Source organism: Rattus norvegicus, chromosome X (genome assembly GCF_036323735.1).
Source record: "Rattus norvegicus strain BN/NHsdMcwi chromosome X, GRCr8, whole genome shotgun sequence".
Classification (NCBI taxonomy): domain Eukaryota; kingdom Metazoa; phylum Chordata; class Mammalia; order Rodentia; family Muridae; genus Rattus; species Rattus norvegicus.
In genome coordinates, this window is record NC_086039.1 from 21,806,946 (window position 1) to 21,812,938 (window position 5,993).

General features: G+C 41.9%; 1 pseudogene; it reads right to left on the reverse strand.

Annotated features, from left to right (window-relative positions):
• Positions 1-3,496: 3,496 nt before the first annotated feature.
• Positions 3,497-4,487, reverse strand: Usp27x-ps1 (ubiquitin specific peptidase 27, X-linked, pseudogene 1; annotated as a pseudogene).
• Between the last annotated feature and the right edge of the window lie 1,506 nt (positions 4,488-5,993).

Genomic DNA, 5,993 nt, shown 5'->3' on the forward strand with positions numbered 1-5,993 from the left:
GCGAGACCCAGACTCCTGTGTGCACGGAGAAAGGAGATGCCTGCTGGAGAGAAAAGGCCATTGAAATCAGAACTGGGAACATGAGTTTGGGGCCGGTTTGTGTCTGTTCGAAGCCTTTGATGAGTTTATTGAATTTCCCAGTCCTCTGACTTGTTCTATGCAGAAAAAGCTGATCTGGCTGTCATGATCCCTCCAGATTGCTTCCTGTCTCTGTGGAAAGAATCTATATGGAGCGTCTTCATGGTATAATTTGTGCATGGAAGAGATTCTAATTAAAAGAAAATAGTAAGATGTTATATTTTGCTTTACGAGGAATAAAAAGAGGCATTCCAACAGTGGGTTTGTTTATTTGACTTTATTTTTGTTTTAGACAGGATCTCAAGGGGCACCCATGAGCCCATGCTGGCCTACAACTCACAGCATTCATCTTTAACTCATTCTCTCAAGTACTGACAGTATGTGTATGGGCCAACAGTCCTGGCTCCAAAACGGAATTCAAACATTGTAGCCTTCCCAAGGCATTTTGCAATGAGCTAAATACAGTACCAATTAGGTACATTCTCAGCACAAAACTGATTAAACAAATTGCCCTCCAGCTGACCATAATGATTAGCCATGGTTAGGGTAGGAGTGAACAGTAAGCAAAGCTCTGACTAGGCAGGAGTAAGGATTCATGGGACTCCTTAACCTAACAGTCATTTCTTGTAGACACGTTGAACACCTGCTTCATGGAGAACTGCATCTCAACTGTGAAAACCTCAATTTTTATATCTGTTCTAGAGCAGTTACCTCTGAGTTCAAATTTTGCATGCTGAAATGAGGCTTCTTAAGACTTAGGAGGATGGTGGTTAATTGTCAGTTTGGCTGGATTTGGGATCACCTGAGAAGAGACTCTCAATGAGAGGATTGCCTAGATCAGATTAGCCTGTGGGCATGCCTCTGAGAACAAATTTTTAAAATGTGTTGGAGATGGGAAAACCTACCCTGAGTTTGGGTAGCATCATTTCATGGGCTGTGCCCGGGACTCATTGAAAGGGAGAGAAGGAGCTGAGTCTAAGCAATCATTTTTCTCTGCTTCTTGGTTATGAATGCAACGTGATCAGCTGTCTCAAGCTCATCCTGCTATAACTTCTCTGTGATGGCTGACTGGGACCGGGAACTTTGAACCAGAATAAATTCCTTATCTCTCGACACTACTTCTGTCATGGTATTTTATTACAACAGAAATGCAACAAGACAGGAAGTGAACAACCAATAAGTCTCAGAAAGCCCTCTTCCCAAAAGGCTATATAAGCAGAAACAATTGTGGGTCAGTGGAGAGTCTCTAACCAACTGAACTGCCTACAAGTTAGATAGGGAGCTCCAGCCATGCAGTTTTGGAGAGTCATCAATGTTGAGGTGGGGCTTTTGTTGGTACAGCTGTCTTTGAGTTATCCTTGTTCCTCTAAGTAACACCTCATCCCGACTTGTATATACAATTCCAGGAAAATCATCAGTTCATTAAGCCTAACTTGGGTAGGATTGTTTCACTGGGGTGTCATCGAGGTGAATAGAAATCTATTCATGACTCCCCAGGAAAAGTCAAACAGCATATTGTCTTTTCGGTTCTAGAGGTAGCCTTGACTCCATTGTTCTCTAGTCCCTATTGGGTGAATAGATAAAAGTTGAATAGATAAAGAGGTGCCACTGCCTCCTATTTATCCTATAACAGCAGTTCTCAGCTTGGACAGTAACAGAATTACAGTTAATGAAATAGCAAAGAAAATAATTTTATGGTTGAGGGGTCACCACAACATGAGGAACTGTATTAAAATGTTGTCACAGCACTAGGAAGGGTGAGAACCATGTGTGTGTGTGTGTGTGTGTGTGTGTGTGTGTGTGTGTGTTTGTGTGTGTGTGTGTGTGTGTGTGTGTGTGTGTACATATTTTATATATCATCCTAAACTGACAGGGATTTCCATGGGACCTGAGGTGTTGGTGGCTGACAGGAGTTCTGAAGCAGATCAGAAGCTCTAAGCTTCAGTTTTAACAGTAATCAAGCAAACAACAACCTGTCAATGTATAGCTCCCTGTGTTTTCACCTTTTCAGAAAAAGACTCACTAGAGCATTTGGAAATGGTCTATCTTCATTTAATATGTGGTACAGATAATATACAGCACAGTGTCCTTTGAGTCCCACCCCTCAGTTCTGAAGCTCCCCCCTCCAAATCCCATCATACTCTTCAGATCTACAAAGAAACTTGCAAAGAGATTTTTTTATTGCCTTTTGGAAGATATGTAGCAAAGAGAAAGGCTAAAATCTTGAGATCAGGCAAAGTGGCTGTAGTCACCCAGGCACCACCCATGAAGGAATTTTGGTCAGCAAATGATTACTAAACAGCACATACTGGCAGCACTCCAATTCACAGACAGTGCAGTACTCCAGGCTCCCTTTGCTGAAGGATGAACTTGGTTCTATATATTGAATTAGGTCAGATTGTACATACGTGGACATGGAAGCTTTCAGGGAGTCCAGGGATGTATGTACAGTAGTTACTCCAGGTTAGAGCACATTCTTTGGAGCCCAGCATCACTTTGATGGTTTGATGGTTTGTGTGCCTAGAGCACTGCAAATTTGTCTTTATTATGTCTAGAAGCATCTCCATTTTGATGGAGCTTCAGAGGAGTTCAATAGGGTAAAGTCATTCTTTTCCCAATGGCCACTTTCTAACTGAAATTTTCTTTAAGAGCAGAGCCTACCAAAGATCCCTGCTAGATAAGTCTAACTACAACCCAATTTGAAGCACTAAAGCAATCATCTTCCTAGGACACAGAGCACTCTTGCAACTAGCTCTCCATTTGGAATAACCTTTGCTCTCACCGTGGGCTAAATCTTCCTTGGTTTACCAGAGCAAATAGTCCTGACCCCATCTCCTCCCTCTGATTTGGGACCTTGTCACAGTTTGAGTACACTCAACTTCTCTGAATTGTCCTGCAGTACAGGTATAGACTTCTTTATTTTACAATTTCCAATATTTAGGTCTTATAAAGAAATGGTGGGATTTCTTTTGATCACTTTAGAATAGAATATTCTTATTGTCAATTCATTTGAAACGCATGGTCAAGAATAGAGACTAGTGTTATAAACCTTCACATAATCAATGTGAAACCATAGAAAAATGAAACATTAAACCCTGCTTATATTTCTTTCCATGCTGAATTAACTATATAAAAAGGGACACAAATATGGTAGAAAATAAATCTGCTGCTGCTTTATTCATGTCACCTCCATTGAAATAAGGTAATGTAGATTTCTTTTACATTTGATTCCACTATTTTCCTGTAAAATAAAAAGATAGCTGTCACAGGTTATTTGAGGCACTAATGGGAATGAAGTAATTCCTACCACCTGCACCTAGGTAACAGCATGTAGACATTTATTTTGTGTGTGTGTGTGTGTGTGTGTGTGTGTGTGTGTGTGTGTGTGTGTGGTGCAAAGTTACTAATGTTCCAGGACCTATTTGTGATAGAACAGTAAATACTCCTCACTGTCCAACACATCCTTAATACTGGCCTTGGTGATTACAGCATCATCACACTTGAACCACTGGTCCCTGTGGTGCCAAATGAAGCTGGTGTAGTGGCCACTTTCCAAGGTTCCTTGGTGATTAACCAGAGCAAACAAGGAATACTTATTCTCGTTGTTGTTACCAGTATTGGTCGGCAGCTGCAACTATCCACTCAACCGGGTCTCTTTACTTGATGCCATAAATGGTGTCATATCCAGCTCTAGAGGAAAGGAAATGTATGTAGTGATCTTGCGCCTCTGTTTCACTCAGTGTTCAAATCATTTGAAACGAAACAGACAATTATTGGTAACTTCTTCATAGTGAACTGTTTGGTAGATTCTTGGTAGCTTTGACAACTACCACACTTGATTTTGGCACTACTGCCTAAGTGTTCTGGCCTTGTAAACCTCCGCAAGCAGTCCGTGAGGGTGGTAACGCCTGGTATGTGACTTTTGCCATTCAAGCTGCTCTCCCTCCCAGGACTCATAGGCCAGAAGGATGTGCAAGAGCCAGGCAAGTCCAGACTAATGTCCCAGCATGGGTCTATAGTGGTGGAGACACCATGGCAGGCTTGACAGGTGACATCGGACTGCAGGCCACCTGTGAAGATTTGGTCTATGATGCAGTTACAGTGGTTGGGGTTGCTGGCCACTTTGCCGACATTGTCACCTTTGCAGTGCCTGTGCAGGACATCTAGGGCAGCAATGAGGAACTCATGGGCATCCTGTTGCCTGTACCCTGATAGATGACAAGCATGTATCCACACCAGATGCAGTAACTTATAGGGCACATGAGGAGATGACTTTCTAGAGTACAAGTCTCAATAGACATCATACAAACTCAACATAACTCTGAATTTGACATTTCACATGTGTGCCTATTAGAGAAGACATCTCTCAGTATTGGCATGTCAGGGAAGTATGTGTTATCAAGATGCATTGGTCCTCATAACACTATACTGGAGTTTAAGATCATTTTCTCCTCTTTAGCTAATGTGTCCTGTTTAGTTTGTGCTGAGAAGAATCCTTCCTCCCAGGGTGGAGCTATACATTCTGGTGAGAAATGGCTGTGTGTAGCTTGCTCAATGGCCTTAGTATGGCAACATTCAGTATATGATAACTTCATTCAAACCCTGCATGCATCTTTAACACTAGCACAGCTTTTAGCAGCATAAGGCCTATATCTCTAGGATGGCCCATCTCTTCAAATGTGTGCTTGAGAAGGCTCAAAATGGTCATGATTACTATTCCTTCTAGGCAACACCCTGGTATAGGGCCTCTATTTCCATTATTTAGTACATTTGCTAAAACTGAATTACAGTAGTGAATATGTGCATTTGAGCTCTCAAAATAGGACATAAGGATCTCTTAGCCGTTCATTCCTTTTGCTCTGATACTTTCCTCTGGTTTCTAATACAGTTAGTTCCTCATGTTGTGGTGAGCCCCAACCATAAAATTATTTTCCTTACTACTTCATAACTGTAATTTTGCTATGTTTATGAATCCTAATGTAAATATCTGATATGCACCCCCTGTGAAAGGGTTGTTCAATCTACAAAGGGATCATGACCCATAGGTTGAGAGCTGCTTTTCCACTTTTTTCCTTTCCATCCATCTTTTCAGCATCCATTCCAGATCAAAGGAAACCTTCCATTACCTACCCCTTTCCCTTTTCCACCTCTGCAATGTCTCTGCTGCTTTGTTTATTTAAAGGTATAGGTAACTGGACCTCCATTACTCTTCTGCTAGCCTTGTCCTTTGAACATTTGATAAGTCTTGTCACACAGGTCACATGCTGGTCTGATGTCCACATAGAAAAAAATATTGATGTTAGGTGGGTAGAGAGTTCGAGGAATAGAAATTCTCTTTACATCAATCTCTAGGGGAATCTCTGGAGCTGAGGTGGAGAAAGGGATATTATTCTTAAGAGTAAGGGAATTGGAACATAAATAATTTAATCAGGCTTTGATAGACCTGAGCAATGTTTTTTGTTAATTGAAAATCTAAGGTCCTGTCTGTGATGAACACGAAATCACAGTAGAGACAGTTCCTAGTGTAACAAATTAACTAATACATTTAAAGAAACTTTATAGAGGTCCCACAGCTCCCTGCACCCAAATCCTGTGGGGGAGAGAGCTGGACCTTCAGAAGTGCAGACAATCTTGAGAACTCAGAGGAGAAAACTACTTTCTGCCCACATTCCTGACCCAAGAGGAAGCTGTTGAGTGCCATCTGTTCCCTCTGGACACAGAAAACTAGGAGTAGTCAGGGTCAAGACCCTTCAGGTTTCTGTCTGCTCCGAGAGCTGAAAGCCAGTTGCCAGGATCACCTACACACCTGAGAACAGAGGTAGGATCAACTCTTCTGCACCAAGCAACTGCCTGGAGGCTTCTGGTCACACAAAACCAGGAGTAGCTCTCTGTTCCCAGATCTGGCTGAAAGAAAA